Source organism: Anomaloglossus baeobatrachus, chromosome 7 (assembly GCF_048569485.1).
Source record: "Anomaloglossus baeobatrachus isolate aAnoBae1 chromosome 7, aAnoBae1.hap1, whole genome shotgun sequence".
Classification (NCBI taxonomy): domain Eukaryota; kingdom Metazoa; phylum Chordata; class Amphibia; order Anura; family Aromobatidae; genus Anomaloglossus; species Anomaloglossus baeobatrachus.
This window is the reverse complement of record NC_134359.1, coordinates 243,945,744-243,968,248: the sequence shown is the minus strand read 5'-3', so window position 1 is coordinate 243,968,248 and position 22,505 is coordinate 243,945,744. Positions and strand designations below refer to the sequence as shown.

The 22,505-nt window shown below is 43.2% G+C and overlaps 1 protein-coding gene across 2 annotated transcripts in view; it reads right to left on the bottom strand.

The window, feature by feature from the left end:
* GPRC5B (G protein-coupled receptor class C group 5 member B) overlaps nucleotides 1–22,211 on the bottom strand; it is a 139,763-nt gene extending 117,552 nt beyond the window's left edge. For both annotated transcript variants that reach the window (XM_075317992.1, XM_075317993.1), the window contains exon 1: nucleotides 22,004–22,211. The gene's annotated coding sequence lies outside the window, so the exon portion shown is untranslated. The remainder of the gene's footprint in view (nucleotides 1–22,003) is intronic.
* Nucleotides 22,212–22,505: the final 294 nt, after the last annotated feature.

Sequence of the window (22,505 nt, the reverse complement as noted above, 5' to 3'; positions counted from 1 at the left end):
GTATTCAGTGTCCCTGTCAAAAAAGATATATTGGGAGAAATATTAGACCCCTACGGAAAAGGGTGGGTGAACACATTAGAAGCGTTAATAATAAATGCACTAAACACCCCCTGTCCAAACATTATTTGTTAAAACATGGAGGATCTTTTAAGGGGTCTCAAGTTTGGGGCATACAAAAAGTGATAAAGGATTGGAGAGGTGGTGACTTTATTAGGAAAATGTCAAGAACAGAAAGTAAATGGATTTTTGAATTAAATACACTGAAGCCGCATGGACGCAATAATGACATTGAACTGTTTGCTATTAACTAAAGTATTTTTTAAATATATTTTAAATACATATCTTGAATACATGTGTTTTTTTGTTGTTTTTTTTTGTTTTTTTTTATTTTTGAAAAGCACAAAAATATAAATTAAAATTGAATCTCATATTTATTTTAGATAACCACTATATAGTGGTTTATTACTACTATGTATGGTATGTCACTAATTTTAGTGATATTTTTTATAATAGTATTATTATATATTTTTTTTGGGCATATTTTATTTCCACTCATAATTAAAATGTTGAAATATGGAGACACATTTTATAGACTCCCTAATGTATGATTGTACCACTAGCACTTTCAGTAGGAGTATTTAGAAGATTTCATAGAAAAAAACCTTTGCACCATTTTATATTATATTATATGCGGTTTTTCAGATTTAATTATGTGTATAGGCTTGTATATAATAATGGTGGGTTTTTGTAATTACATCTAATTAAAATCTTGTATAAGTAGTATTCTAAGCAACAGCTGAGCTATCCTTGAGGAAGGGGACCGGTAGCGCCCCCGAAACGCGCGTCGGATTTGGACCTTGCTCAGCTCATTCTGTGTGGCAACACTTTCTCTAGTGACTTCTCCCTCGTGTGGACCAAATCAGCCTTGTTGGGGTGGCCGCCCAGGCTGCCACTTGAAGGGTGGGAGAAGCCGTATATTGTGCTTGAATTGTGATCCTCCTTGGAGCCAGCACTATTTAGTGCTCTGTCGGTTCTGCTCCGCCTGCTTTGTAAGCGTTAATAGGAGATTCATGGACTGCCTATTCTATACCTATTATTAAAGCCAGCCTTTTACAGCCTTGCCGGCTCTGCTCAAGTGATGCTGATAGCGGTAACGGGACTCCCGCACTAACTGTATCCCTCCTTGGAACCGGTGCTATATTGTGATCCATCGGCTCTGCACCGTTCACTTTGGCGACTTTTGACAGGGGTTTTCCTACATTGAAACGGTGTCAAATACAAGGGAGGAATGTGCAGCAACTAGATCAACGGGGATTCCTGTTTAAATCAAACCGCAGCTGCTAGCTCGATAGTGCGATTTACCGGCGCTGCATCGCTCACTCTGGAAGCCTTTGGCAGGGGTGTCCTGCATTGCAACGGCTCCAGATACAAAGGAGGTGTGTACAGCTATTAAATCCACGGGGATTCTTGCCTACAATAAGACACAGATATTAAACCTTGCTGGAATAATTATTTGAATCGGTGCCCTACCTTATTGTTGGTTAAGACTAACCGGAGGGCGGCCTCTTTAATATATCTGGAGGCACCTGGAACGTTGTAAGCTTTATGCATATACTACAAACGCTTATTAAATAGTCTGGACCCTCTTCAGATTATAGCGTTAGCTTGATTCGATCTATATGGTATACTTCATACACTATCTTTATACCAAACTATATTAGTCGGCTGTTTGTGCTACCGGCCGGGGCATTCTAACAGACCAATTAGAGAAAGCCTGCTGTGATAATTTGTTTTTTAATTGTTATAGTTCTATATATATTTTTTATATTTATATTTTTGGTTACTCACCATCATTGTTCTTGTTTATCTATGTACAGTGTTTTATTAATTTCTACCCTACATCCAGAACAAGGATAGCAACATATTTAATAACAAAAATTCTAAAAGGTTATAACCCCTTTCTAGCGCTGGTTATTGAGGATTTATTAAAAATCCCACCTATTTTTCTATTGAAATCCTCCTTACTTGCTAATGGAAAAAGCCAAACGCTGTACTCGGTAGTCCCATAGATGGAGCAGAAGCATACTCCATTCAGCAAAGCCTTGTTTCCTGGGTTCAAGAGCCCCGATCTCGGGATCACTGGGGGTCTCAGCTGTTGGAATCCACAGCAATCAGCAAGCTATCCCTTATTCTGTGGACCTAGTGTACAATAGATATGTACAGTTGTACGCATGTACAAATTCAGCTGCTACATCTGTTCAATTTATATGAAATCTACTGGCACCAAATATATATACTGTGTGGATATATATATATATATATATATATATATATGGTATATATATATACACAGTATATGTAAATCTAAACAAATATGTAATATGTAAATCTGAGTGTATATATGTATGTATGTATGTACAGTGCTGGCCAAAAGTATTGGCACCCCTGCAATTCTGTCAGAGAATACTCAGTTTCTTCCTGAAAATGATTGCAATCACAAATTCTTTGGTATTATTATCTTCATTTATGTTGCTTGCAATGAAAAAACACAAAAGAGAATGAAACAAAAATCAAATCATTGATCATTTCACACAAAACTCCAAAAATGGGCCAGACAAAATTATTGGCACCCTTAGGGATACTTTGCACGCTGCGACATCGCTAGCCGATTGTAGCGATGCCGAGCGTGATAGTCCCCGCCCCCGTCACACATGCGATATCTTGTGATAGCTGCCGTAGCAAACATTATCGCTACGGCAGCTTCACATGCACTCACCTGCCCTGTGACGACGCTCAGGCCGGCGACCCGCCTCCTTCCTAAGGGGGCGGGTCGTGCGGCATCACAGCGACATCACACGGCAGGCGGCCAATAGCAGCGGAGGGGCGGAGATGAGCGGGATGTAAACATCCCGCCCACCTCCTTTCTTCCGCATAGCCGGTGGAGGCAGGTAGGAGATGTTCCTCGCTCCTGCGGCTTCATACACAGCGATGTGCGCTGCCGCAGGAGCGAGGAACAACATCGTACCTGACGCTGCTGCGAAATTATGAAAATGACAGACACTACACAGATCACTGATTTACGATGCTTTTGCGATCGTTTATCGGTGCATCTAGGCTTTATACGTTGCGACGTCGTTACTGGCGCCGGATGTGCGTCACTTTCGATTTGTCCCCGACGACATCGCAGTAGCGATGTCGCAGCGTGCAAAGTACCCCTTAGCCTAATACTTGGTTGCACAACCTTTAGTCAAAATAACTGAGAACAACCGCTTCTGGTAACCATCAATGAGTTTCTTACAATGCTCTGCTGGAATTTTAGACCATTCTTCTTTGGCAAACTGCTCCAGGTCCCTGAGATGTGAAGGGGGCCTTCTCCAAACTGCCATTTTGAGATCTCTCCACAGGTGTTCTATGGGATTCGGGTCTGGACTCATTGCTGGCCACTTTAGTAGTCTCCAGTGCTTTCTCTCAAACCATTTTCTAGTGCTTTTTGAAGTGTGGTTTGGGTCATTGTCTTGCTGGAAGACCCATGACCTCTGAGGAAGACCCAGCTTTCTCACACTGGGCCCTACATTATGCTGCAAAATTTGTTGGTAGTCTTCAGACTTCATAATGCCATGCACACGGTCAAGCAGTCCAGTGCCAGAGGCAGCAAAGCAACCCTAAAACATCAGGGAACCTCCGACATGTTTGACTGTAGGAACCGTGTTCTTTTCTTTGAATGCCTCTCTTTTTTTCCCTGTAAACTGTATGTTGATGGCTTTTCCCAAAAAGCTCTACTTTTGTCTCATCTGACCAGAGAACATTCTTCCAAAATGTTATAGGCTTTCTCAGGTAAGTTTTGGCAAACTCCAGCCTGGATTTTTTATGTCTCGGGGTAAGAAGTGGGGTCTTACTGGGTATCCTACCATACAGTCCCTTTTTATTCAGACGCCGACGAATAGTATGGGTTGACACTGTTGTACCCTCGGACTGCAGGGCAGCTTGAGCTGTTTGGATGTTAGTCGAGGTTCTTTATCCACCATCCGCACAATCTTGCGTTGAAATCACTCGTCAATTTTTCTTTTCCTTCCACATCTAGGGAGGTCAGCCACAATGCCATGGGCTTTAAACTTCTTGATGACACTGCGCGCACCATAGACACAGGAACTTTCAGGTCTTTGGAGATGGACTTGTAGCCTTGAGATTGCTCATACTTCCTCACAATTTGGATTCTCAAGTCCTCAGACAGTTCTTTGGTCTTCTTTCTTTTCTCCATGCTCAATGTGGTACACACAAGGACACAGGACAGAGGTTGAGTCAACTTTAATCCATGTCAACTGGCTGCAAGTGTGATTTCGTTATTGCCAACACCTGTTAGGTGCCACAGGTAAGTTACAGGGGCTGTTAATTACACAAATTAGAGAAGAATCACATAATTTTCAAACAGTGCCAATACTTTTGTCCACCCCCTTTTTTATGTTTGTTGTGGAATTATATCCAATTTAGCTTTATGACAATTTTTTTTTTTCATTGAAGACAAATTAAATGAAGATAATAATACCAAAGAATTTGTGATTGCAATCATTTTCAAGAATAAACTGAGTATTATCTTACTTTTGGCCAGCACTGTATGTATGTAGTGTATGTATGCGTGTGTATGTCCGCTAAAGGAATCCGCACCGTCACATGTACAATCACAAAATTTTGTAGAGACACCTCATTTGACTCAGGGAACGTCACAGAGTATGTTTTGAGGGAGAACAGCCTACAAAGAAGCTCCATAATCACCAACCATAGGATCCTACTCAGATTAAATACCAAACAATGTTTTCTTTATAGAAATCTATGGAAATTTATTCAGATACAATTTTATAAAAAGTTTTGCAGGGACATAAGAAAGTGCAACACAAAGTACAGAGATGTGTAAAAAAACATATACAGAGCTGATCAGGGAGGTGTGTCAGTTCAGACCAAGCTGGAAAATATGCATGACATGGCCCACAGAGACAGCATGACTAAAGTGCATTAGTATATCAATTGCATGCAGGGTGTTAGGAGCACCATGCATGCTGTCCAATAGGCACGGAACAGAACTCAATTGATTAGAATGACAGGATTATCCTGTGAGTTATGCGCCATTGTTCAATGTGTGCAAATGCAAAGAGACCCGTCCTTACAGCAGGAAAACCAGCAGAGTTCCAAAGTATATCAAGGTACTATGACCCACCAAGGACGCTGCTGTATTCAGCCTGGCACACCCCCCTGCACCTCAACGCGTTTCGCTTATCGCTTCATCGGGAGGTGCAGGGGTGACATCCAGGGCTGCTTATATCTGGGGTGAACAAATCTTACCATCCTATGGTGGCGCGCCCCGGAGATCCGATGCCCATCCTCCACTGTGTCCGGCGTTCAGGAAGCGGGTGTGCGCATGCGCACAACCCGACAACCATCAGATCACCAGGCACAGAGAGGAGGAGTGATCAGAGCCCCGTGCGCGCACAGGATGGGGTCCATAACCGCCATATTGCATGAGGGCAAACAAGAGGGCAAATGAGAGCAGAGCACAGGAAATAATTGCAAGAATAAGCATATGAAAGGTTAGACGATATCCATGTAATAATATCCATAAAATCTTCTAAGATGCAATCATTCCGGATCTTGATGATGCAAGCAATCCAGATGTATCCTCTTGTTATAAAAGCCCCAGTATACGCAGGTACAAGCAGCCATCTCTAAAGGGTATGAATTGATGAAAAAAAGGGGGAATAAAAATAAAATAAAAAAGAATAAAAAGAGAAAAGAATGTCAGAACATAAAACGGCAAATGATGCGCAAACACAAACCAATCCCTCCACTACACATTTGCAGACCGTGAGCGACATGCTCAAAACAGGAAGGGCTTATAACTGATCATATCATTCAGCCCCCGCGGTTTTACTGTATCAAGAGTTATAATCCATTTAGCCTCTTTCTTAAATATGGCATTCCTGAAGTCACCCCCTCTTGCACCAAGATAAACTTTGTCAATGCCTCTGAATCTGAGTAACCGCCAGTTGCAATCATGACACTCCCTAAAATGTTTAAGGATATTCTTTAAAAGCTGAATTTCCTCCGGTTTAGTGGCCTTAGCCGCACTCTTAATATCGCGAATATGTTCCAGGACGCGTGTCCGGAACTCTCTGGTGGTCAGGCCCACATAAATGAGGCCGCAGGGACATATTGCCCAATAGATAATCCCGGTGGATCGACAATATATGGAATGTACAATTCTATAGGTGTTCTCTCTAGAAGAATCCCAAAATTCACTTGTTCGATCCATCTGTGGGCAAGCCCCACAGTCCCCACAAGAGCGTGACCCCCATCTAGGACCCCTATTTGCCCCAAAGATGTTTCTAGCTGCTGGGATGTAGAGGCTCTTCACAACTTTTTATTCTTTTTTATTCTTTTTTATTTTATTTTTATTCCCCCTTTTTTTCATCAAATCATACCCTTTAGAGATGGCTGCTTGTACCTGCGTATACTTGGGCTTTTATAACAAGAGGATACATCTGGATTGCTTGCATCATCAAGATCCGGAATGATTGCATCTTAGAAGATTTTATGGATATTATTACATGGATATCGTCTAACCTTTCATATGCTTATTCTTGCAATTATTTCCTGTGCTCTGCTCTCATTTGCCCTCTTGTTTGCCCTCATGCAATATGGCGGTTATGGACCCCATCCTGTGCGCGCACGGGGCTCTGATCACTCCTCCTCTCTGTGCCTGGTGATCTGATGGTTGTCGGGTTGTGCGCATGCGCACACCCGCTTCCTGAACGCCGGACACAGTGGAGGATGGGCATCGGATCTCCGGGGCGCGCCACCATAGGATGGTAAGATTTGTTCACCCCAGATATAAGCAGCCCTGGATGTCACCCCTGCACCTCCCGATGAAGCGATAAGCGAAACGCGTTGAGGTGCAGGGGGGTGTGCCAGGCTGAATACAGCAGCGTCCTTGGTGGGTCATAGTACCTTGATATACTTTGGAACTCTGCTGGTTTTCCTGCTGTAAGGACGGGTCTCTTTGCATTTGCACACATTGAACAATGGCGCATAACTCACAGGATAGTCCTGTCATTCTAATCAATTGAGTTCTGTTCCATGCCTATTGGACAGCATGCATGGTGCTCCTCACACCCTGCATGCAATTGATATACTAATGCACTTTAGTCATGCTGTCTCTGTGGGCCATGTCATGCATATTTTCCAGCTTGGTCTGAACTGACACACCTCCCTGATCAGCTCTGTATATGTTTTTAAACACATCTCTGTACTTTGTGTTGCACTTTCTTATGTCCCTGCAAAACTTTTTATAAAATTGTATCTGAATAAATTTCCATAGATTTCTATAAAGAAAACATTGTTTGGTATTTAATCTGAGTAGGATCCTATGGTTGGTGATTATGGAGCTTCTTTGTAGGCTGTTCTGATGTTAATGGTGAACCTCCATGTTGTATACTATATGATTATTATGGACCCAGTTATTCAATTTGCTTTTTTGTATGTTTTGAGGGAGAATTTTAACCCTGCGCTTTACAGTTATTCACCAAAAAACCTGCCTCCATTAATGTCAATGGAGCTGGGAGCCACTATGCAACCAGAACTTCAGAAGAATGTTGGCATGTTACAATGCAGCCAGGGTAAGAAACAGACAGAGAGACAGAAAGAGACAGAGAGGGAAAGAGACAGCCAGGCAGAGACAGACAGATAAAGAGACAGACAGACAAAGAGACAGACATAAGGAAAGAGACAGACACAGGGAAAGACATGCAAAGAGACTGACAGGGAAAGAGACAGAGAGAGAGAGAGGAAGACAGACAGAGATTGAGAGAGAGAGAGAGAGAGAGAGAGAGAGATAGTTACTATCCTGGGCAACGCCAGGTACTACAGCTGGTATATATACAGTATATATATATATATATATATATATACAGTGTATCCACCCATATCCTGTCCACCGCCATTAAATTGAGAACGGCGGCAGCTATAGGCATAGAACTGGTGTCTGGGTATAGTAAAGTAGCCATGCGCTACGCAATGAGACCACTTATAGCGCCACCTGGTGGAAAACAACAGAGTTAGCATTTTTATCTCGAAAACGGGACGAGATAGAGAAAAAAAGTGAATTACAAAGTTGTAGGGCATCATCAATTCAATACGACTCGACACCTTGCATACAGAAATGCTATGATTAGAACGTGTAAAACTCACAAGGCTGCGGACGTGAAGCGATACCTCATGGAGACCTTCCTACAAGTCATTGGGTATGGTGGTTGTGTGGAGTGGCCTCCACGCTCACCTGACCTGACCCCATTGGACTTCTTTCTGTGAGGTCACATCAAACAGCCGGTGTATGCGACCCCTCCACCAACATTGCAGGACCTACGACGACGTATCACAGATGCTTGTGCAAACGTGTCCCCTACCATATTGCACAACGTGCAGCAAGATACAGTATGCTGTCCAGAGGCCAGATGTGCATTGCAGCTGACGGTGGCCACTTTGAGCATCAAAGTTAAATGAGCGCCATATGCGTGACCAGCATTCAATGTTTTAGGGCGGTCATGGGTTTCATATCATAGCATTTCTGTATGCAAGGTGGCGATTCGTATTGAATTGATGATGCCCTACAACTTTGTAATTCACTTTTTTTCTCTATCTCGTTCCGTTTTCGAGATAAAAATGCTAACTCCGTTGTTTTCCACCAGGTGGCGCTATAGGTGGTTTCATTGCGTAGTGCATGGCTACTTTACTATACCTAGACACCACTTCTATGCCTATAGCTGCCGCCGTTCTCAAGTTAATGGCGGTGGACAGGATATGGGTGGACACACTGTATATATACATATATCTCAAGGAATTCAAAGACTGCATTAATATAAGAGTGTCTGAGTAGTAGCTGACAAGTATCCAGTTTTAGCAGTGAAGATGGAATTGTCTGTCCCCTTTATGTAACAAAAGGCAAAGTTCACAAAGCGCAATCCGTGTCACAGTGGGTGATATTTACAGTGTTTCGGCAAGAAATAAATTAGCAGGGACAATGACAAACACATCACCGTTGCCGCAAACTTCCTTTTGAGAGGTGTGTGAAGTGTGAATGATGCGGCTTCTCGCTGCAGACATCTGCTCCCAAAGTGAGAAATAACAAAGACCGCTTAGTATTCTACATAAGAACTGAACCCCTCATCCTGCCAAATCTTTCCACCCTGCATAATGACACTGAATGTGGGATCGTTGATTCTATAGGGTGGGTGACCTCTGGACTCAGCAGGGTAGGAGCTGAGCAGACAAATCAATTGTACCCTATGATACCGCGATATGGGCTCACAGTACTCTGTATCAATAATGGGGGACAATGGTCCCAAGCCGAGAGAAAATATGTATATCACGTCTATTAATGAACTACATGGGAAATTCTATTGTACTAACCCCTTAATAACCAGGTCATATATCTTAGATTATGTTAAGATTCAAAATATTTTTTGCTAAAACGTTTTTGCTGATCTGTACACATTCCTGAAAAGTTTCATTGAAGACCTTGATCTAAGTCTTCTGGATACTCTCCAACAGTCCTGACTTTGTCACAACAGTCCTGAAAATCAATCTAAAAAGGGTGAGGCTTTGCTGACCCACATCCAAAAATGACAGCGAGCAGGTCTTAAGGCCGGCTTCTCACTTGCGAGTTTCTCGCAGTAGTGCAATGCGAGAAAATCTCGCATTGCACTCGGACACACGTTATTCAATGAATCAGCTCTCATCTGCGATTTTTGTTCTCAGTCCAAATCGGACTGAGAAAAAAAATCGCAGCAGGCTGCTATTTGTAGAGTTTCTCGCGCGAGTCTCTTCAATGCAACTCTATGGGAGCATGAAAATAATGCATGTCACACGGATCGGCACTCACACCATCCTAGTGACATTCGTTTTTCTAAATACATTAATCGCATGTTTCTCAAAACACTGGAAATGAGTGAGGTCATAGAGATTGACCGACATTGTGAGACTCACTCATTTCCAGTGTTTTGAGAAACATGCGATTAATGTCAGACGGTCTTTCCCTCTCGGTCTCTATTCTCTCTCTGTCGGTCTGTCTCTCTCTCTCTGTCCATGTCGGTCTATCCCTCTACCCCCTCTCTGATACTCACCGTTCCCCGGCGCGGCGCTGCACGGCGTTCATACTGCTCCGGCGGCTTCTCCTCTTTTGAAAAAGCCGGCTGCTCATTATTCAATCTCGTATTCCCTGCTTTCCCCGCCCACCGGCGCCTTTGATTAGATGCAGTCAGACACGCCCCCACCGCTGAGTGACAGCTGTCTCACTGCAACCAATCACAGCTGCCGATGGGTGGGTCTATATAATGCAGTAAAAAAAAAATTTTTTTATAAAAAACGGCGTGCGGTTCCCCACAATTTTAATAACAGCCAGGGTAAAGCCACACGGCTGCAGGCTGGTATTCTCAGGATGGGGAGCCCCACGTTATGGGGAGCCCCCCACCCTAACAATATCAGCCAGCAGCCGCCCGGAATAGCCACATCCATTAGATGCGACTGTCCCGGGACTGTACCCGGCTATCCTGAATTGCCCTGGTGCGGTGGCAATCGAGGTAATAAGGAGTTAATGGCAGCAGCCCATAGCTGCCACTAAGTCCTAGATTAATCATGGCAGGCGTCTCCCCGAGATACCTTCCATGATTAACATGTAAGATTAAGAAAATGAAGACATACACCCAAAAATCCTTTATTTGAAATAAATAACAAAAAAAACATCCTCTTTCACCACTTTATTCAAGACCCCAAATACCCTTCCATGTCCGATGTAATCCACAGAGGTGCCTCGACGCTATCAGCTCTGCTACATCGGAAGCTGACAGAGAGTGGTCACAGACCACGACCGCTCTCTGTGAGCTCCCCGCAGCGACTGAAGTGAGTCGTGCTATTAGCCCGCGGCCACAGATCTCAGCGGGAGGACTTCTGCTGTGGCCGCAGGTAACCTCAGTGACGGCACCGCTGATCGCGCGGCTCACTGCGGTCACTCAAGGGATCTGCGGTCACCGGTGACCGAAAATCAGGCCATGCCACACAGACAGAGCCGCGGGATGACAATGAAGTTGGGTGACGTTCATCCGACTTCATTCTGATCGTGCGGCTCTGTCTGTGTCTGCTGTCAGCGGCCATTCAGCTCTGCTACATGGCTCTGTCTGTGTCTGCTGTCAGCGGCCATTCAGCTCTGCTACATGGCTCTGTCTGTGTCTGCTGTCAGCGGCCATTCAGCTCTGCTACATGGCTCTGTCTGGGGCTGCTGTCAGCGGCCATTCAGCTCTGCTACATGGCTCTGTCTGGGGCTGCTGTCAGCGGCTATTCAGCTCTGCTACATGGCTCTGTCTGTGTCTGCTGTCAGCGGCTATTCAGCTCTGCTACATGGCTCTGTCTGTGTCTGCTGTCAGCGGCCATTCAGCTCTGCTACATGGCTCTGTCTGTGGCTGCTGTCAGCGGCCATGTAGCAGAGCTGAATGGCAGATGACAGCTGCTGAGAAAAAAAAGGATCACACACGGATCACACACGCATTACACACGCTCTGCTACCCTGGAAACAATTTAAAAAAAGCATCGCACTTGCATTGCACACTGACCTAACGTGAACTAAAATCGGCCGAGTTTTTTTCATGCAACTCGGAACGATTTTACACGCCTTAGGCCAGAATCACACTTGCTAGTGCCTCACGTGTAACTCGCGCGAGTCTCTCATAGTAGAACCAGGCTTGGCCGCACACTATGCATACTGGAGCGTCTGAGCTGCATAGAGATACGGTACATGCAACCGACCCGCTCCTGTCAGGGCAGTGTGTGGCCAAGCCGGGTTCTGCCATGAGAGACTCGCGCGAGTTACACGCGACGCACTAGCAGGTGTGATTCTGGCCTTAGGCTGGAGTCACACTTGTGAGAGACTCGTGCGAGTCTCACATTGCATCACCTGGCATGGACACACACTCTTCTGACAGTTGCGGGTCAGCTGCATGTATTTCTATGCAACTGAGATGCTCCTGTCAGAAAAACAGCAGGCCATGTCAGGTGATGTGATGCAAGACTTGCACGAGTCTCTCGCAAGTGTGACTCCGGCCTAAGTGTGTTTCCAGCCTAAAGGTGTTGTCCACTACTATGATAGCCTATTCTTAGGATAGGTCATCAATGTGTGATCGGCCGGGGTACGACACCTGGCACTCCTGCTGATCAGCTGTTCTCAGTGCCGCCGCCGGCCGGAAATGCTCGGATCCGTAGCTTCCCCGTCTTCTGATATTGGCCGTGGCTGTGTACAGCACACATTCAAATCAATAGGAGGCAGATGTGCATTACCTGGCCGTGGCCACTATCAGAAGACAGCTTTGGAACTGAGTTTTTCCGCACACCCAAAACCAGCTAATTGGTGGGGATGCCGGTTGTCGGATTTTGGCCGATCAGACATTGATGACCTATCTTAAGGATAGACCATCAATGCTAAAGTAGTGGACAACCTCTTTAAATTGTCTAAATTTTGAACGCTCCTGAATTTTTTGGTATACCAGTTATGAAGGTCACAAAAGACAAATCCAAGTGCTGGGTTGACTCCTTCCACCTTCTCAAAGGGGGGCACAAACTTGGCTAGATTTGTCAAGCTTCCTAGGTACAGTATGGTGGGCACAGGGATGGCTAATGGATTAAAAGGTGAATAAAATGTTTTTTTCCTGGTAAAAAAAAAAAAAAGAACAAAAAATGGGTTGAAGGTCATTTTGAGGCAAAATTTGTAATGTGTAAGGCGGCAAAAAAATGGGCAAATTGTGGTCATCACATCTGTCACCTATTTCAGCCAATCTTAAAACGTTTCTAGAAAAGAGGCGGTGGCTTTGTAGAGTTATAAAATTCACCAGATACCAGAACAGACGTAGACCCCCAAATTGACCTGTCCTCGGGAGTGACGGTCGGTGAATTTACATTTTGGAAACACTGATGCCTAAAAAATGTCCTTCAAATCAGTGGACTATGAAAACTCTAATCTCGGACAATTTTGTTGGAAAAAATACTGTATTTTTTTTATAGAAAAAAATGGTGCGGGTATATCTTAGATGTAAGTAGTTCGAGAAGTATAAACGGTCCCTCGAACAATGCTCTTCTGTGTGACGGTTTACATAATTTTTGTGCCAGTACGTGTTTAACATGGCAAAGTATAGGAGAAGCTTTGCAATATCATTTTCTATATCCACACTGGAAAAACACGGATTATACATTTTTTAAAAACGTACACATGGATGGGTGATAACAAATAAACACCTAGTTGTGCCCTAGTTGTCACAATATGACCCCATTCGCTTGTATTGCGTGGTGTCGTAGCATCTACACCTAGCGATCTTTGGCAGCTCGGCCTGTGTCTGGCCAACGTGGTTGTGTGGTCCTATTTGCTCTGTGCACCAACCCTATGAATGAAAGCAAGCGGCTGCAGGGTGGATATACTTTTATTTCCCCCCTGCAGCCGCTGGTGCAGTTCGGCAGACATGACTTCAACGCTATTTATCTGCAGATTAACCCTATATCTGCAGATAAATAGCATTTCTAGACATGACAGGTTTCCTTTAACATATCTAGACAGAAACAATGATCTAATAACACATCTCCATAAACGTTATTGAATGTACTCTGATATATTAGATATTTGTTGTGAAACCCCCCAGAAAAATGTCCTGCTGAGATCGACATCACTGGGACTTTCTCCTTATTGATTGTATCAAAGGAATGTATAAATGGTTGCTATGTCCTTGACATACCTGCAAAATCACTTCTCCACCGGAGGTCCTTTTATTAAATATTTACTAATATGATGCAAGACGGAAGATCAGTGGAATATGGCCGATTCCTGCAGGACAGACCCCAAGTGCCGGACACAAGAATGTAATATACACAGCAAAGATCTTCATAAAGACTACTTGTAACATAACTGACTCACAAGCTTGGGAGGCACAATCGAAAACCCTGATTATACGATTATATACACAATTTACAAACAACCTGAAATCCAAAAAAACAGTAGATATAAGCAATCTTCTGACTGGTGGATCCTATCTAACTTGATGGGATCTGCAGTCTCACATCATTAAGGACATTGAGGTAAACATAGATTGGACCTACTTAACCCTTTATTTCCATAGAGTTCTGAAAAGACACACTTCAGATATTGAAAGCTGCTTTCTCTAACCATTTATTTACCTAAAGATTAGCAGTGTTGACGTTTATGGCAGCGTCACATCCAGGGGTTTCCTTTTTAGAATAGATGTCTGAGTGCTGACAGCATTGCTGCAGAGATTACAGGGGTGGGGGGTCAGCCTGTCAGTGCTCAGAATATATGCCACACACAGCATCAAAACTGTCTGCATGGCTGTTGTCCCAGAAGGAAGCCTCTTCTAAAGATGATGCACAGGGAAGCCTCCAAACAGTTTGATGACAAGCAGACTAAGGACATGGATTACTGGAACCATTTCCTGTGGTCTGATGAGACCAAGATAAATGTTTTTGGTTCAGATCGTGTCAAACGTGTGTGTGGCGGCAACAAGGTGAGGAAGACAAAGACAAGTGTCTGCTGCCTATAGTCAGGCATGGTGGTGGGAGTGTCATGATTTTGGGCTGAATGAGTGCTGCCGGTTATGGGGAGCTACAGTTCATTGAGGGAACCATGAATGCCAATATGTACTATGACATGCTGAAGCCGAGCATCATCCCCTACCTTCATATTCCAACATAACGACCCCAAAAACACCTCCAAAACAACCTCAGCCTTTTTAAAGAAACTGAGGGTGAAGGTGCTGCACTGGCCAAGCATCTCCAGCTCTAAACCTACTGAGCATCTGTGGTGGCTCCTCAAACGGAAGGTGGACGAGCACAAGTTAGAGCACAAGGTCTCTAACATCCACCAGCTCCGTGATGTTGTCATGGAGGATGTAAGAGGATCCAGTGGCTCCTGTGAAGCTCTAGTGACCTCCATGACCAAGAGAGATAAGGCAGTGCCTGAAAAATTGGTGGCCACACAACATATAGATCCTTTGGGCACAATTTGACCATTTTCACTTAGGGGTATACTCACTACTTTACACGGTATAAAAGTGTCGTATCTTTGGTGTTGTCCCATAAAAAGATATAATAGCGTATGTATGGGGTGTACTCACTTTTGTGATACAAAGAACATGTATTATATATATATATATATATATATATATATATATATACATACACAGTATAGACATAGACAGTTTGGACACCCCTTCTTATTCAAAAAGTTTTCTTTATTTTCAGGACTTTGAAAATTGTAGATTCACATTGAAGGCATCAAAACTATGAATTAAAACATGTGGAATGAAATACTTAAAAAAGTGTGAAACTAATGAAAGTATGTCTTATACTTTAGGTTCTTCAAAGTAGCCACCTTTTGCTTTTATTACTGCTTTGCACACTCTTGGCCTTCTCTTGAGGAGCTTCAAGAGGTAGTCACCGGAAATGGTCTTCCAACAGTCTTGAAGGAGTTCCCAGAGATGCTTAGCACTTGTTGGCCCTTTTGCCTTCACTCTGCGGTCCAGCTTACCCCAAACCATCTCGATTGGGTTCAGGTCTGGTGACTGTGGAGACCAGGTCATCTGGCGTAGCACCCCATCACTCTCCTTCTTAGTCAAATAGCCCTTACACAGCCTGGAGGTGTGTTTGGGGTCATTGTCCTGTTGAAAAATAAAAGATGGTCCAACTAAACGCAAACAGGATGGAATAGCATGCCGCTGCAAGATGCTGTGGTAGCCATGCTGGTTCTGTATGCCTTCAATTTTGAATAAATCCCCAACAGTGTCACCAGTAAAGCACCCCCACACCATCACACCTCCTCCTCCATGCTTCACAGTGGGAACCAGCCATGTAGAGTCCATCCGTTCACCTTTTCTACAAAGACACGGTGGTTGGATCCAAAGATCTCAAATTTGGACTCCTCAGACCAAAGCACAGATTTCCACTGGTCTAATGTCCATTCCTTGTGTTCTTTAGCCCAAACAAGTCTCTTCTGCTTGTTGCCTGTCCTTAGCAGTGGTTTCCTAGCAGCTATTTTACCATGAATAATGTTTTTAACTTCAGTAGGTTAGGGACTGTCTCAGATGGGTACACCGTGACGAGGTGAGACAGCTTTTTACCTTTTTGCAAAAATGTATACACTAAGTACCCTGTTATTAAGCACTTGCAATTTATTTATTTATATTCAGGGTATTTTTCATACAATTTTTCTCCTTGGTTTTTTCTATTTTACCATGAAGGCCTGCTGCACAAAGTCTCCTCTTAACAATTGTTCTAGAGATGAAAAGGTGTGTCCAAACTTTTGGTCTGTACTGTATGTATATATATATATATATATATATATATATGAATGTGTGTGTGTATGTGTGTGTGTGTGTGTATGTGTGTATGTCCAGGATTGGCATCCGCACCGTTGCAGCTACAGGCTACAGCCACATAATTTTGCACACACACACTTCTGGACCCCGAGAGCGTCATAGGCTATGTTTCGAGGGGAAATTTTAACCCCGCTCTTTACAGTTATTTGCCAAAAAACCTGCCTCCATTAAAGCGAATGGAGCTGGGAGCCACAGTGCAGCCAGAACTTCAGAAGAATGCGCAGCCACGCCCTTATATGGAATGTTGGCGTGTCACAATGCAGCCAGGGAAAGAGGCAGACACAGACAGGGAAAGAAACAGACATAGACAGGGTAAGAAACAAACACAAAGAGACAGACAAAGAGACAGACTGACAGGGAAAGAGACAGACAGAGAAAGAGAGGAAAAGAGAGAGACAGGTTAAGAGACAGACACAGACAGGTAAAGAGACAGACACAGGGAAACAGACAGACAGGAAAACAGACAGACAGGGAAGAGAGGGAAAGAGACAGACAGGGAAAGAGACAGACACAGGGAAACAGACAGGGAAACAGACAGACAGGGAAAGAGACAGACAGGGAAAGTGACAGAGATAGATAGACAGACAAGGAAAGAGATAGATAGACAGACAGACAGACGGAAAGAGATTGAGACAGACGGAGAAAGAGACAGAAACAGTCAGAGACAGACAGGTTAAGAGACAGACAGACAAAGATAGAGAGACAGAGAGATATATACAGAGGGGGAGACAGACAGAGAATTGGAGAGAAACAGAGAGACAGTTACTATCCCGGGCGTTAATATATTCTATTTATACATTCTATCCTGGGAATGTTAATACATTCTATTTTGTTAACAGCAGTTATTAACCCGGGCGAAGCCGGGTACTACAGCTAGTATGTATAGTATATTTACACACATATATATATATATACACATATATATATATATATATATAGTATATTTACACACACGTATATATATATATAATACTGCAGTATCAGTATAAAAATTAACTAAATCATCACATATATAAACATTGAATACACAAATAATAACATTAAAATATATCATATTGAGAGTAAAATCATCATTTTCTCATCTAAATCTTCACAACACTTTATTCAGTTCAGATGGATTTTAGCCAAACCTGAGGGATCCCGACTGTGAGCCATGGAGATTTATGACAAAGGCGCTAGGGGCCATCTTATATAATTAGCTCATTAAGTTTGTTTTACCATTTTAGGAGGCATGGGGTAACTTAATCTCCTCTTGACCCCTTGTTGCCGGTCTGCTCTGGAACCATTTAACCTCTGCCACATGTCAGGGGAAGGCACACAAGGGGTAAGTGTATTAGTCTTCAACACATCAGTGCCCTGTAATTGTAATCCCACATGTAAATGGCAGCCTTCCTACCCAATATCCTGCAGAATCCAAACTGCAGCCAGAAGGAACCAGTTGGGTCAATGGTCGCTGCTTGTTTTCAGGAAAGAGCAGGGAGTTGGTTTATGGGGAACACAATACTGATCAAGCATGTAGTGACGGCCACTATTCATCAGGGTGGCATATAGAGCACTTATAGCTCTGAGAAATTTACCTATTCAGGCTCGGACTGGACCAACAGCAGGCCGGAGAATTTCCCGGTGGGCCCCTGTGCTTGGCACAGTACCCTTATACACTGCCATGAACAGTAATAGGACACAATTACACTTATGAGGCATTTATACCTCTATATGCCTCTTGTAATTTCATATACAGCAATAGAGATTGATCTTCCTTCTAGATTCCATAGGAATCAATCAGATCCCACATTATAAGGTATTCTCTATAATAACCTCTAATACAGTGGGCATAGAGCACCATATGGCGTCACCTCTGTATACCTGCAATTTTATATAGTGGCATTTGTATGGATTTTCTGTTTGATCCTATATGAATTGTATCAGATTCCATATTACGGATGTATGTATTATGGTATGTACCTGTAATATGGTTGTTATGTCTGCACTATATGGCGGTACTTACTTGTAATCTCTTAAACAGGCACAGCTGTATTTTCTTGTGGATTCCAAATGAATCAGATCAGATTTCAATTAATAGAGGTATTCTTAATAATAACCTGTAATATTGGGATCATTGGGAGTAGGGACTATGCAAGTACCGCCATATTAAACATTGCATTCTTCATAACTTGTATATGGAGCACATGGGGCATAATATGGCGACACACAAAGTAGGGACTATGCAGGGACTCCAAGTACCACCATATCATACATTGCATTCTTCATAATAACCTGTAATATGGAGCACATGGGGCATAATATGGCAGCACACAGAGTACAAAATATGTAGGCACTCAAAATACTGCCATATTATACACTGCAGTCTTCATAATAACCTATAATATGGAGCCGATGGGGTACAATATGGCGGCAAACAGAGTAGAGACTGTGCAGGGACTCTAAGTACCGCCATATTATACACTGCATTCTTCATAATAACCTGTAATATGGAGCACATGGGGCATAATATGGTGGCACACAGAGTAGGGCCTATGCAGGGACTCTATGTACCACCATATTATACATTGCATTCTTCATAATAACGTAGTATGGAGCTCATGGGGCATAACAAGGCAGCACACAGAGCAGGGACTGTGAGGAACTCTAAGTACCGCCATATTATACACTGCATTCTTCATAATAACCTGTAATATGGGGCTCATGGGGCATAACATGGCGGCACACAGAGCAGGGACTGTGAGGAACTCTAAGTACCGCCATATTATACACTGCATTCTTCATAATAACTTGTAATATGGGGCACATGGGGCATAATATGGCGGCACACAGAGTAGGGACTGTGAGGAACTCTAAGTACCGCCATATTATACACTGCATTCTTCATAATAACTTGTAATATGGGGCTCATGGGGCATAACATGGCGGCACACAGAGCAGGGACTGTGAGGAACTCTAAGTACCGCCATATTATACACTGCATTCTTCATAATAACTTGTAATATGGGGCTCATGGGGCATAACATGGCGGCACACAGAGCAGGGACTGTGAGGGACTCTAATCCTTCTGTGTGACTTCAAGCTTGGTTCACACACACATTTGATACGACCACATGTGACTCCGGCCGGACGTGGTCCATGGATGTAAAACAGTAATAACTAGAAACAAACTAATTTTCTGTTTGATCAGGACCCAAAAATGTAAAACCAACAAAAGGTCTCATAAACACCCAGTAATAGTAGTGACTCCATTGATCACCACTGGATTATCTACCAAGACCCCACCATCAATGGCGGCTGATCACTCACCACCTACGTCAGGAATACGATTAGTGATCAATCACAATACAGAACACGTCATATCTATATTCCTACAAATCAAAGCATTGGAGCTGATAGTATCATGCGGCTGTATGTGGCAAATGCAGCGATTATCACTGGTGATTGTAGTATCAGCCATAGAGAGATACTGGATGTGAATGGCCGTCACCCCGTCTGTGCACTGCGCACTATGCAGGCTGTATCCCTGGCTAGGGATGAGTATTGAGGTGCAGCCTCACATCCTCCTAGAACAAGCCTGGCACCACAGATCCGTTCCTCGCCACACACTGGTATTTTTACCCTCTTTCTCCCCTTACACATAACCCAAGAATAACCACCAACCACTGCTGCATACAGATCTGCCCAGCCACAGGCATTTACATTCAGCCCATAGCTCTCATTCACAGTGTCAACTCCAGTTGTAAGTACTAGCGGCTTATTCCCATGGTCTGGGCATATGGGGGGTGGATTAACCCTTCCATTCAATGACAGATGTAGCAGAGCTGTATTTGACATTTAACTCTTGCATTACTTCTGTAGTGCCTGTTATTAAATGAATGTAATGCAGTGATCTATAAGACATTGGGGAGATGACCCGAGGGACCAACTCTGCACTGCTGAATGTGTGTATGTGGATACAGCTGAGTGTGTGCGTCTATATACATATACACACTGCAGTTATGTATGAATACCTGGAAAGTGTGTGTGCGTGTATATAGTGGAGTGTGTGTATATAAATATATACTGCATATATGTATGAATAGCTAAAACGTGTGGGTATATAGCCGAGTATGTGTATACATATACAATGGAGATATGTATGAATAGCTAAAATATGTGTGTGTGTATATACATATACACTGCATGTATGAATAGCCAATACATGTGTGTATATATAGCTGAGTATGTGTGTATATGCATACACATATATACATATATATGCATATGCATGTATGACTAGCTGGAAAGTGTGCGTGTGTGTATATAGCTGAGTGTGTGTGTGTGTGTGTATAGCTGAGTGTGTGTATATGCATATCTGTATAATAGCTGAAAAGTGTGTGTGTGTATATAGCTGAGTGTGTGTGTATATAGCTGAGTGTGTGTGTGTGTATAGCTGAGTGTGTGTGTGTGTATAGCTGAGTGTGTGTATATAGCTGAGTGTGTGTGTATATAGCTGAGTGTGTGTGTGTATAGCTGAGTGTGTGTGTGTATAGCTGAGTGTGTTTGTGTATAGCTGAGTGTGTGTATATAGCTGAGTGTGTGTGTATATAGCTGAGTGTGTGTGTGTATATAGCTGAGTGTGTGTGTGTATAGCTGAGTGTGTGTATATAGCTGAGTGTGTGTGTATATGCATATCTGTATGAATAGCTGGAAAGTGTGTGTGTGTGTGTGTGTGTATATAGCTGAGTGAGTGTGTGTGTGTATATAGCTGAGTGTATATACATATACACTGCATATAAGTATGAACAGCTAAAACATGTGTGTGTATATAGCTGAGTATGTGTGTGTGTGTATATACATATACACGGCATATATGTATTAATAGCTCGAAAGTGTGCGTGCGTATATAGCTGAGTGAGTGCGTGTATATACATGTACACTGCATGCATATATGTATGAATAGCTATATATAGGTGTGTGTGTCTGTGTATATACATATACAGACTGCATATATATATATATATATATAATTATACTGTTTCCTCCTTACATCAGATTATATGTATCCATACATATAGAAGGTAAATATATGGGTGTACAGTATATATATATATATATATATATACCATACGTGTGTATATGTATACATATAAGTTCATGTAGCTGAGTACGAGTGTGTGTGTGTGTGTGTATATATATATATATATATACTTATATATTATCTTGATTCTTCTTTACAACTGATCATATATATAGCTGCATAGTGTGTGTCCAAGCTGAGTGTGTGTGTACATGCATATACATGTGATATATATTTATATATCTACATATGATTCCTCTTTACATCTGATCTTATGTATAGCTGGTTAGTGTGTACATATATATATTCCACCTTTACAGCCACTAGTGCACAAATCTACTATCATCCAGCATAGATATCAGTACCCACACATCCTAAGCCCTGTATGGTTACAGATGGCATATTAGCTGTTTCTGCTGTACTTTGTGTGCACATTGTTGCAGCAGACAGGCTGTGTATGGGTGCAGAGGTAACTTACAGTCAGATGTAGTGTGATGTGCAGCAGCAGCTCCAGGTCTCAGTCACATCTCTGCATTGTTAGCTGGGACCCCAATGCACTGATCCCCACAGTCTGGGTCTCCAATCCTTTGCTGTGCAGCTCCTGTGCCCTGTGTGTGGCAGAGCCCGGCGCTGGGAGCCGCGCAGACCTCACTCTGCTGACACCTCTCCAGTTTACTGCAGTCCCCGAGCTGCTGGCCCCGCCCCCGCCCTCGGCCCCGCCCCCAGTGACGTCAGGCTGGAGCCCCTGTGAAGCAGCAGAGCCCCTTGTCGGCCGGCTGTGGTCTCTTCTCTGCGCACCACTCTCTGTTTTCCTATGTGCGCACGTTGCTTTTTACCTGCTTTTTACCTGCTTTTTTGCTGCTTTTTCTTCTGCGCTGTTTAATGCCAAAATGGATGTGTTCTTCTATTCAAGCAAAGTCTATGGGAATTTGGGTTTCTTGTTCACACTATGTTGTTCAAAATGCTGCCTTTTTGTGGCA